The sequence below is a fragment of the Filicampus tigris genome, chromosome 7, assembly GCF_054856515.1.
Source record: "Filicampus tigris isolate MCC_2025a chromosome 7, RoL_Ftig_1.0, whole genome shotgun sequence".
Lineage (NCBI taxonomy): Eukaryota > Metazoa > Chordata > Actinopteri > Syngnathiformes > Syngnathidae > Filicampus > Filicampus tigris.
The window spans coordinates 9,794,521-9,807,633 of NC_141223.1; positions in this window are offsets into that span (position 1 = coordinate 9,794,521).

Genomic DNA, 13,113 nt, shown 5'->3' on the forward strand with positions numbered 1-13,113 from the left:
AGTGATCACACGCATGCAGTAGACGTATACGCGCATGCACACGCGCCATTCTATTTACTACCTGGATGTAGACAAAAATGTATTTGCAGGGGTTGGTTCATTGCGTCCTCTGACAATTCCCCTTTAGCTCTGGGGCATTTTGTCCCACTTTCCCCAGAAGTCATCTTACTAACAGGTAACAGTGAGAGCAACGAGGCACACTGGCCTATAATCTGGCTCAGTGAAGCATTTCATTTGGGTTCAGCTGTCAGCCGGCACAGAAGCAGAACACTTGGCACAATTATATCCCAAAACACTTGCGGCCTACAGGCTCAGAATTATAACGAGGGCCCCAGGAGACCAGAGGGGAGGGAAAGAACCCGTCGAGCCAGGGACACTGATGATGAGCAGATGAGTTGGGATCAATGTTGGAGTCCAACTTAGCGGACGCGAGGGAGTGTGACGAGGAGTGCTTGGGGCCCGCAGCACTTTCATTCAAACAGATTTGCATTAGGGTGTTATTTGCACACCTGCTGCCAAGAGGACGGACAAGAAAACCCTGTCACCATCTCTGGCTGCTATGCACGCACATTACACAAACAAGAGTACGAGTGGGGAAACAAACACATCTGAGCAATCCTCTCCAAACACACGGACTAATTTTATTGCTCCCTAAACATGTCCTTTTGTAATCAAGGTTAATCAAGAATTGATCAAGGCCTTTACAGCTGGAGCAACAAGGCGTTTGTTTTGCTCCAGAGGTCCCCCTCCAGCTTGCAAAAGGAACTGACATAAGAAGAAGCCAAGCCAATAGAGTGGGACCAGGTGGAACTCACCTGAGATCATGCAATTGGCAGTTTGAATTAGGCCTAAAACTTGGCATGGATACCTTTGATGTTTGAACCGGTTCTGTTACGATTCTCGGTGCCTGAGAATCGCTACTGTTACTCAACGTGAGCAATTTTCTGTGCTTTTTTTTCTGGGTTTTGTTGTAATAAATGTGATTTTTTTAAATAATAAAATTCCCTCTAACCCCCCCCCCCAAAAAAAAATCACTTCAATTATTTTTCACTATATAAAACTTGACCAACAACAAAACAACATCAATAATTTAAAGCAAATGAGCCAAAGGAGGGAATAAAAATAAAGATACGGTATAACATATTACAATGAAATAAAGAGGAAATAATGCAAGGTCAGTGATGATGTAGTGGTACACACACCTGAGTTGTGTACGGGCAGCACGGGATCGGTTCCCGCTCAGTGACGGTGTCTGTGTGTGTGGGCCCTGCGACTGGCTGGCGACCAGTTCGGGGTGTAGTCCGCCCATTTGTCAGCTGGGATAGGCTCCAGCGCGACCCTGTACGGGATAAGCGGTTTGGAAGATGACATGACATGAAATAATGCAAACAATAAATTTACATTACAAACTACAAAGTGTGAAGCATAGTTCTTGTGCATGCACATGGCATTATTGGGAAAAATGCCGAACGGAAATCATGCAATGCAGAAATAATAAAAATCATAAACATTATGAATAAACAATGTTTACTTAAATTTTGACCCTAATGTTATAATGAAGGACAAATGCTTAATTAAAAAAAAAAAAGTTTTGTACTTGCCCATGAGCAAGTCAATACCCCGTGGCTTTATGTTTTTAGCATTTAGCCTACAAGTACGTTCTAATGTATTTGCTCATCAAAAATCTTTACTCCACATTGGTAGCCGCACGCTTCTGTAAAAAATTCCGAATATAAGTAGCAAGACGTCTCAATATAATACATTTGCACATTGTAGGACATTGCCAGTCAACAATATATTTGTACTTTTTGTTTCACTAGATCTCATCGCATTGTGCAGGTGTAGCGAATGCTGTAGCCGCTGAGTGTGTGTCAGCATGACCACTGATATAGACCAGCTTCTACATGGGTGGGTGAGAATGGGACGAACTTGCCTGCAGCTGGCGTACGGCAGTAGGCGGACACATGATGGATGGAGAGAGCTTGTCTAGGGGAGGTGGACAACATGAATTTTTTTCTTTTGTTTTGCTCACCACATGAGCCTGACCCCAGCCCATGCATCCACCTCTTCCCTCTCCCACTCAGAAAGACTAATGGGTAGATCCGTCCGTATTCTTCCACCATTACCTCACGTCAAGGCAACGTTAATGATCCATGCACATTTTTCTTCTGTTCTTTTAAGAAGTCAACTTTGTATTATTGGAAAACAAGTATTCACAATAACTATTTTGTCAATGGATGAGTAGGTGGTTAGGATTACTGTGAATGTATTTGAGTCATCTGAGTGTTCTCTTTGTTATTGGAAGAAATATGTACTCATCTTAAATTATATGAATTAACACTGGGATTACACGTTTCCGGTTTGAATATCTGAACTTGTATTTTTCCTTCCCTGCATTTTTTCCTTGATTCCAAAATTGTGCAATCAAACCCAAGCCGAATTTCCATTTACTTGCTCTCTCCGGTTTAGTGCACATCCTTGTTCGTCTGCATGCTCGCTTAACCAATAGCATTTACAATGTGTCAAAATATCAGAACATAATAGTAATACACCATATTGTCTCATTTATTTAAATAAGTACTATGACAGTTGGGGGAAAAAAAGATGCTGTAAAATGTAATTTCATTCAGGTGCTTGAGTTTCAGCACCCTGGTATAGAGAATGCTGGATCAATTTCATAGTGTCATTGTTTAGTTTACTAGCCATTTGTTATTCAAAGTCATTCCCAATATGTGCACAGTGCAAGCACAATTCTCAGTGGTTGGAGCGGTTGAAAAGTACTGAGGTCAGGTTCTTAGTGTCTCCACGTTTATCGCAAAAGATGTCCTGCAGCTTTTCTAATTCTCATTCATCCCTAAGGTGTTTGATGGGGTTGATAGTATGCAATTGTGGAAAGTCGACATCTTCCAGTCAACCATGCATGGGCATTACATTGAGAACTGAGGCATTGTCATGATGCAACAAAAAACTGCCTTCCGTGAACTGTTAGCACAAAGTGGGAACAGAACTATAAATTCTTCAAAAGTTTAATTCTTCTAAAGTTCTAAAATTCTTCTTCTAAAGTTTGCACATCTTACTGGACATTGTTTACATACAGATCATCTTAAGACTAGAGAACGCAACCTAAAGCCCGGTTCACAGGGCAGGATTACCGGCCCGATTTCAGGTCCAAATCTCCCGACAATCGTAGGTCGGGGCCGACACTTGTAATGGCTCCAAAGATAATCTTAGCGGATAATCCTGCCGTGGCTGAATGTTTGATATGACCCTCTATGAGCCCTGTATCATATGTTAAGAAACCTAACAACTAACCAAGGAGCAGTGTCATTTGGGTACATCCACACTTTCATTCCATTTTCTCTAGTACAGATAAATTACATTGGCCAGCCCCTGTGTACATAAACATGAAATGCTAATGCAACAGTCTTATACCGAGGTAATGTAATTAGATACTGACCATGAGCTCTGAGAGGACTCTGCTTTGAGGGGAATTTTTAAGAGCCGTAAGCAGACATTTGAACAAAGGTGCCTTGGTCTGGCCACATTTTCGATAATTGAAACGTTGCGACTATCAGTATTTGTGTGATGAGTAGTGGGGGCTTCATTGGGTTAGATGTATTATTTTGTCCTGAAATTAGTCGTATTATGAACTCATGTCAAATGTACTTTGTGGTTTTAGCTGAATTGAAAATGAATGGAGTGCCATCTAAATATACTGTACGTACTTCCATGTTTTATATTAAACCAGATGTCAGATGTTTCTGTGATTGATAGCAATTGTAAATGAATCATAGTCAAGACGGACAAGAACTTTGCTCACAATAATTTACGAGCCATCTTCAGACTTCTCCCTAGATGAATTGTTGTTACAATTATTATTTTTTTTACTTTAATGGACTACTAGGGCTGTTGGTTTCCAACATGTTGTAATTCCGGAGTTATCCAGAATCAGGAATGACTCAAAAACACGAAACCCAGATAGATTTTGCAAAAATAGTTTATGACTACATAAACTCATGAAACTGACAAAGATCAAACAGGAGCGCTGGTAAAGGAAAACCAGGAAAACGAGACAAAAGACGCTTGCAAAAGGCAAGGATCAAAATAAGGAAAATTGCGTGTCATTGAAACGAAGGTTGCTTGTTGTAAAAATACAAGAAAATTCCAAATCCGTAAAAGTTTAACCGAGAATAGAATCAACAAAAAATAAATACTATTATTATATTAATACTAAAAATGTGGCAAAACAAGGAGAGCAAAGTACACACCGTGAACAAGAGGAACGTCTAGAAAATTCAAGACTTGGCGACTCTAGTCAGGGCAAGAATAGGAATAATCCGATGAGGCACAAACGGCTTGACAGTCCCTTTAAACTAGGCTGATTACAACGAGAGGCAGGTGCGCAGCTGGAGGGAACCACCCACCAGTCCAGCTGAAAAAACAACAACACAGAACAGGGCCATGACACATTTGATCAACAAAGGGGTCTCACAATTAAGTATGTGGACTTGGACTAAATCATTACAGCAATTATGACAAGTGGATCAGTGTGTCTGCTCTTCAAAAAAATAATTTCATCTATTTGGGAACCTAACCCAGATGACTCGCTTTGGTTCGAGGTGGACGACAGCATGAATTGGTCACCAGCCAATCACAGAGTTCTTATGAATAGCAAATTGTTTCAGAGTTTATTTGGCGCTTACTGCGTGAAAGTCAGCAATATGCTGGTAAAAATTGAGTTGGGGCAGTGAAACATGACATGAATAACTGTAAACATATTTTCTGTCCTTGGAATTCTTGAACTGATAAGGAATTGTCAACCACTGCAAAAATTTCCTCCAACACACTAGCATGTCCGCCATGAGCCACAGCTGCAATGTTCAATAATTGCTTAATTAACTGTTGCTGTCTAAAAGTCTCCTCTGAAGACGTTTGTATGTTGTTTATGTGAGCGCAAGTAAACACATTTTAAAAGATACACATTGCTGTGCATTCTTGCGTTGCACACTTGCACGCATGCAATTAAACTTTCACAATAACAAATGAGTGAGTTTAAGTACAACAAAATGCTGCAAAAGAACATCTCAGTGGAATTTCACTTTCTGTTATGCTCACAGACCAAGGAGTTTTTCCATAAAACTAATTATAACGTCCCTTCATTTACACCCTCCACGGTCCCACTTCGCCATCTTTTTTTTTTTTTTTTACTTCTTTAGTCTCAAGTGTCAGAAACCCCATTACAGTATTTACATCTGTGGACCCTCAAAGCACTCTTGTTCAAAGAGCCGTGGAGGGGAGGACGCATGGAGGCGAAGAGATATGGTCGGAAGAAAAGAGATGGATGGAGGGAGCTGAGCAGCCACACAGAGAGACGTTGACGAGATGAAGGGGTGAGGGAGAGGATGGAGAAGCGAGAACAAACATAGCACACAACTGAGGAAATATGCAATGAACAATAACAGACTGCACAGCTCTAAGGTGCACTTGTACTGTTTTGGCGTCATTAAATCAGCAGCCCTCTAATTTGAATTGCTACTATAATTATCATAATCAATTTTCTGAGTGATTGGCACCCTCCACTCTTTCACAATGGATACATTTGATTTATGGCTTTATTCATCACAATAAACCATAAACATTTTTTTTCTTGTTGTGTTGGCTCTCATAGACTTTGCATGCTGGGGCCAAATTATTTGGGGGGTATTTTAGTTAATTATGTAAGACCTTTGTGTTTTGCTGTTCATACAGTAAAAACGCCAAAAGCCAGTGGCTTTGGCTTTACGGAAGAAAAGCTTTGGAGGGTTAGAAAGAAGGACTAAACCTTTTAAGAGTGCCATTTTATTGTGTTGCCAAACTGCTATATTTATGAGCAAGAATACTCAGAAGCAGCATGTTGAGTTGCACGCTTGCTTCTCTGTTCAACAGATCATAGTCGACTCATTTTACAACCATTTAAAAAGGCTGGAAATTCATTTATAATAAATTCAGAACGACAATGATTCAGACTTGTTTTCAGTCCTTTTGCATAGCAACTAATAATGAGTTCCAGAGCTTCAATAATTAACCATTTAAATTACAGCTGTACACCCTGGAACCACACTGGGCACATTTCTTTTGTTGTCAGAGGAAATTATAATTACATATTTACGTATCATTTTTTTTTTTTAGACAAAAATAATAGATGATACTGGACATCCATTTTTGTTCAGTTGTTGCTTTTGTCCCCGGATTCCCAAGACGAATACAGCGATTCATTCTTTGGCGATGTGGTGTTGGTGCTGCTAACAATTCAGACACTTTTGAGCAAATACAGCATCTGTGCCTGAATAGATCGTTTGTTTGCAATTGGATGTAAAAAAATAAAAACAAGAAAGCACGCTATTTAATAAAATATCTTGGGAATTGAAAATATGCACACCAGGTTAGCAGCTGAGTTCCAAGAGCATTCGAAAGCAGGGAAGGAAAAGGACAGGCGTCAAGACCCGGTGATCAAAGCCTCGGAATTACAAGAGTTATGGACGCTGAAAGGTGGCCAAGGGGAAGACGAGGGAGAGATGGAGATTCAGCACCAGGAGTGCTTAGTGTTGTCCTCCTACATTGAAATTCTGAGCTCATAGTTTGCTAAAACCACTCTCCTCTTTTTATTTCCAAAGGTGATGTCATCTATATGGATCCTTTGGTTAGATGCCACCATCGCTTACGCCTCTGCCACTGTCACCATTTTCGTGCACACACACACACACACACACACGCTCAAGCACTTAGCCTCACAGCGACCTACATCTTAATGCACATTTGCTGCAAAGGACACAAATATATCTGTATCATTAGATGGGTGGAGCCAGCAGGGACCAGGCGAGAGTGGAGTGCATGATGGAGTATCACAGAGACATGGCGTGCAGACAGTAAGTGAGTTGGAAAGCCAGCCATACTATGAGAGCTTTATGGCCGGTTTAGACTGGCTAACCGGGCCACATAAGGCCACTGTGGAGGGGCGTGGCCCGTTTTAATATGTGAGAGTGGTTCTAGTGGTGGCTGTCGGCATGAAGGAGGGTGGAGCTGACCGTAAATCATTTCAAATCATTAGGAATTCATGGATGGGAGGAGAGGAGTTGAGGTGGGTGTATGTGTGTTTTAATAAAAGAAAGGTGGCCAAAGGCAAGTGCATGAATATTTCATTTTGATTACATTAAACATCACCACATAAGCTGCCAGAGAGCAAACACTGAAAATGTTTTCCTTTTTAATTTTTTTTTTTTTTTTTAAACATCAAAATTGAGCATTAGGCGCTATCAGATCTGCGTATTGAAAGGGGATGATCTGTCGCTGTACAGTTGTTGGGAAGGAATTGCTCTTTTAGACCACCAGACTTGAAGCAATGGATTCATGGTTTACTTCATAAATCACTTCAGGCAACTGCTAATCATGATCCCTTAACGTTCCTTTTTTTTCCAACAATTAGGCACAACAATACTTTATTTAGCATTCTAACAAATCAGTTTAATACATTAATTTTGTTCTCAAGGTAGAAAGGTTTTGACAGCTTTCAGGGACAATGATGGAAAGGGGACGTAGAAAATGTATATTTTCCCCTGTTTGTGCTGAGGCCGACATCAAGTTGACAATTGGAAATAATTTTGCGATGGAAAGAAATAGTTTTCCTCAAAGGAAAATTAACAATGAATCTAGACTTAAATAATCAACGCAAAAATGACTGAAAATAGTTAGCTGTGTGTGATGAAAATCAGCACCTGCAAATCTGAGACCGCAGTCCTCGGAGAGGCAGGCAGATCAGTGCCGCATCTGCAGTGATGCAGAATCTGTGTTGGTCCATCGTGGTGACGAAGGACCGGAGCTGAAAGGCGAAGCTCTCGATTTATGTTCCTACCCTTTACCTATGCTCGGAAGTTGTGGGTCATCACCGAAAGAGCAAAACCCTAGACGCGACCGAAATAAGTTTCCTCCGCAGAGTGTCCGGGCTCGAAGGTCGAAATAGGATGACAAGCTCGGTCATCTTGGAGGGACTCAGAGTAAAGTGAGAAGAGCCAGATGAGGTGGCTAGGGCATCTGGTTAGATTGTCCCCTGGACACCTCTCCGGTGAGGTGTTCCGGCCACATCCCACAGGGAGGAGGCCCCGGGGACACACTGAAGAAATGTCTCCCGGATGGCTGAGGAACGCCGTGGGATCACCCCGGAAGAGCCGGATGAAGTGACTGCGGAGAGAGAAGTCTGGGCTTCCCTTCTAAAGCTACGCCCACTGCGACCTGACCCCAGATAAGTGTTAGAAGATTGATGGAGGGATGAAATTGTATATTTAACTTTCTTCTTGATAATTCCCTTGACATTTCAATTAGTTGCAATGTTCAAATAATAGATTAAAAGGGAGTAGCGGAGCAGAAAGGCAGCTGAAGGATTTTTCCTCATCCTTAGAGCAGGTTCAACGCCCATGGCGCTTCTGGCCAAGCAACTGCTAATGAAGTAGCTCGAAAGGATTCCACGCTTACTCTTTCCTAATTCTGTGCAATTTTGCTCTGCTCAGTGTCAACCGATTTTTTTTCTTGTGATGTCGTTGAGCTAAGCTATTTTCTTTGCCTCTGCTGCCACCCACTACTGTCTAGCCAGCCTCTGAAGCTCTGATAAACTGTTACAATTCACCTAATAATACACTGTAATATTACAGTTTTCGTACATTTCTCAGATCAGAATTGAAAGTAGCAAAACAGTATGTACATTCTCCCAAAAATTCATACCAACAGCAAAACATCATGGTTGCCCTGCAAAAGCCATTTTCGTTCTCTAAATGCTTAGTGCATCCCTCAAAAGTAAATATACGTATCATTAAACATGTGTACTGATAATACAGTCAAGTTTCTCAGTCATGTTGTCAATATAACATTGCACTATGGGGGCATGTTCTGGTGTAAACTGCCAGTAACGTTTTGATGACAATTATCCCAAATTGAAAGTTACACCTTTGTGTTCGTGGAAGATTGATTGCAAGAGACTGGGTAAGATTCACGTTTCACTTTTACTGTCGCTGTAATTTGTTGACAGCCATCTCATTGTGATACAGAAATGAAAAGACAGCACTGCATAGAACAAAACAAAAAATTGAAATGTGAACATGTGACAACTTCCTTATAGGGGAAAGAGCCCCTATTATGACAACTTGTTCAACCATTTTGCACGCAAAGACCTATACCATGAACTAATGCCAAAATGTTGACCGGTTTGAGACTATTTAACTCATTAAACTCATTATAAATACAATTTGATCAACAAGCAGCTGATGTTGTAGGAAACAACAGAAAATTGCACATAATTTGCATGGATGTTGCAAAGCATCTGAAACTTGTTGATAGGAATGAGAAACTCCTTTTTTTGATGTGCACAAGTGACACAATGATGTGGACGCTGAAAAAGTAGGTTTGAGAAATTCAATTCTGATCTGAGAAAGGTATCAGAGCAACAGAGAAAAACTGTCAATTAATGTAATTGACAAAAAGGAGTGGCAGTGGGAAGTGAACTGAAATGGTTCTGTTCTTTTTTAATGAGCAAAGTTGCTGCCACATTAAAAGGCACTGTTGGGAAAGAATCTGTTCAGTTACATGTACATTTACAGTTGAAAATCATTCTGTAATTGCAGTAAATATCTAATTTTTCAACATAGATAGGTGCGGCCTATATAAAGGGGCGACTTATATTCCGTAAAATACAGACCCAGAGCATAACAGACAGGACTCGGGTTAAGAGCCTTCATGGATGAAGAGGAAGGTTGGCAGGTGGATGGCTGTTTGGTGAGTCTAGGGATGAGTGGGGTCGGCTGATTGGTGGGTTGTTGTTTGATGAGTCTTGGGATGGGCATGGTTGAACGACGAGGACGGTTAATGGGTGAGTGTTTTGTCCTTGATGTCCATGTGTTGATGTCCTGCTCCTTGCCGAAGCCAAAGTCCACGGCTGGTACCTTGGTGTTGAGGAGACCTTCCACATGAACCAAAGAGATTCCTCATTAACTTGTTGACGCTGTTTGTTGGCCATGGTCTCCTCTCATTTGGCTTCGTTCCTAGCAAATTCCAGTATGAAATGCTGGAAGATTTACTGCAGTTTCTTTCCTTTTTAGTTGTTCGTTAGCATCCGCGGATCCACTGTTTTGAGACATACGTAATGTGGTTTCATTGCCCAATTGTCCATTTTCCTCCAGAAAGAGTTGGAGGTGGTGCATTTTTGCCCCCAGCACTCCCATCTTCTGAAGGAGTTTGTGGTATTCATCAGTGGAGACATGAGGCAACTTGCTACTAGCCGTGTTACAAATAGCTAGCTGTCTTGTGCTAATTAGCAGGCTGTGCTCATGTTATCATGAGGTAGTAACTCATTTTTTAACAAAAAATGTTTAAAAAAATAGCCCCTTCCGACTGTCTAGAATATGAAAAAAAAAATCTTACCCTCTACACACTACGTGAGCAGTGAGGCAACCTGTCTACTTAGTCACATCCATTCATTTTCTATACCATATTGACTATCCAGTTCAAATTCAGGGTGAGAGGCAGACTACACCTTAGGACTGATCCCCATAGTCACGAGGCTGTTAGGGAGAGGGCATTGAGTGAGTGGGAATAAATCCCATACCATTTATGAAACTCATCTGTGTGAACCCCTACTCGACAAACGACTGCTTGAAGGAAGCAAATTGATTGATGCTGCTTTCAGTAAGTGGCAGTCATATTGAAAGTTCTGATGTCACCAAAAGCTCAACTGGATTATGTGTCCAGCCCTACATTTTGTGTGTGTGCGCGTGGGGGTGTGTGGGGGTATGTGCGTGTGTGCGTGTGTGTGTGTGTGTGTGTGTGTGTGTGTGTGTGTGACAGAGCAAGTATGGGAGACCAAGTGAGAAAGCAGAAAAAGCAACATGGTCTAGTTGACGATTGGCTATCAATTGATGAAGGAGTCATCTGAAAGTCATCGTCTTTCTCTCGCTGTCCATATCTCTCTCTCCCGCTTTCTTTTTTTCTCTCTTGTTCTCCCGCGTTCTAACACACTCGCACACGACTGACAACATAAGGCAATAAGCAGCATTGCCAATGACGGTGCATTTCAGGCTCGTAATTTTTAACTCTTCCTAATTGAAAGTGTTAGCAGCGCTAGCAAGAGGAGGATGAAAAGGACACGGATGATTTGCTGGATGAGTTGTGAAGTGATTGACAGACGGATGGTCAGTAATTCCTGAACTGTGTTTGGTTAGATGGAGTTTTGTGGCAAATGTCACAACCTCGGGCCTTATTGAAAAGAGCAGCAGTGTGTTGTGTTTGAGCACCAGGATGCCTAACATGTCCAGAGTGTTCCCAGTGAGCATCTAATGGCCAGCATATGTAACAAAAGAACCCACACTCCGTACTTAAGTAGAAGAGCAGATACTTTGTTCAAAGGGGAGATCAACACCACTTCCCCACCCCATTATTTGCAACATGTTCTATGCACCTTCACTAGTCTAAACATGGCATTCTCATGTTTTAATTACTATTTAGTATTTACTTTTAGATGTGTAAAACAACAGAACACCTTTTGTTTGGAGTCACCCACTTTACAAGTGAACAAAAGTAATGATCATCCGACTTGCTTAAACATTAGATAGTGTTTGTTTTTGGCTTGGCTTTGGGGGGTTTAGTTTTAAATTGTAATATCACCATTCACCATTAGATGGCAGATATAGCTTAGTTGCGCTTGCACAGGGTCTTACACTGGCCTATACTATGTGAGTAGGCCTAATGCAGTAGTTTTTTTCGCTGATGTTGAATGACATGCAGGACAAACAGTGCCTATGTATTACAATTTTGAGTTGATTTTTGTGAAAAATGCACAGAATGAGTTCATGCACTTAATGTTGGTTTCTTGTTCAGCAATTTTTGGCATTCTTAAATGGTAATTTGGATTCACGAGAGCCCTTTGCACAGCAGAAAAATCATGGTATGTAGTTATGTTTTGATTGTTAAAACGCTTTGTTGTTGAAAGCTATATCTTTTATACATGTACTGAGCATGAAATATAATAAGATACTGTGATCTACATGGATTCAATAAAGAAAGTATAGATATGATTTTGAATGTAGAGAAGGTAAAAAGTCATCAGAAAATGTAATTCTACCATAAATTACAAATGACTGAAAATCAACAATTCATTTGTAATTATTTCCCATCACTAATGACCAAGGTTAGCTATATTGCATCTGTTTTACTCTCTTATTGGCTCAAATAATGCATGAATGAAATGTTTTTTTTCTTTCGCACTGCAAACATTATGTAGCATTGAAAATATGACACACTGATGCAGTGCATGTATTTACTTTTGTCACTTTCAATACGCAGATTTCTGAGTAATAATTTGAAAGGCAACACTCCAGAACAAATATACACTATTTTCCTCACAGCTGTGGAACACTATATGGCCTTTATATAACACTTTAATGTACTTAGTGTTGCATTTTTTTGTTTTTTCAAATAAGCGAACAAAACGAACAGTGACGCTGAAACAGAGAATGTAATATCGAACACAACCATGGGGGAGGAGTTAACAGTTACAGCCCTCTCTCTGTGTCATCCTCCCTTCGGCCTCATCCTCCCACTTCACATCCTCCAAACTGAGATGCTCACCAGCTTTTTTTTTAGCCGGTAAGAGAGCGTGAAATGAAAATATAATTGGGTTTTAATTTGTCTGTCAAAGACTCAACTATATCACTGTTGATCATGGCATTAAGGCATAACAACAAGGAGGTAAATGCCTGACAAATTCCTCCTCTTAAGGAGAACACATGTAGCACACAAATTGTGTATATAAAAATCAGCAAGGCATGTGTATCTCTTTACACCGCTCTGTTTACTCCAATGTTGGCTTTGTTTGCTTAGAATACACAGTGGGCCTGGCAGTGCTGGTGTGTGTGCTCGGAGCCTATAAAAAATTGCTCAAGTGGGAAAACCCAAGACCCCTTAAGTAGCTCCTTATCACTACCCTGAGTTTATTTGTGAGTGTGCGCGTGTGTGTGTTGATACCATGTGTTGTTAAAATTCTGACCTGTGACTGTGCAAGCTTCAAAACTCTTAAGGAGTCCTATGAGACAAGTA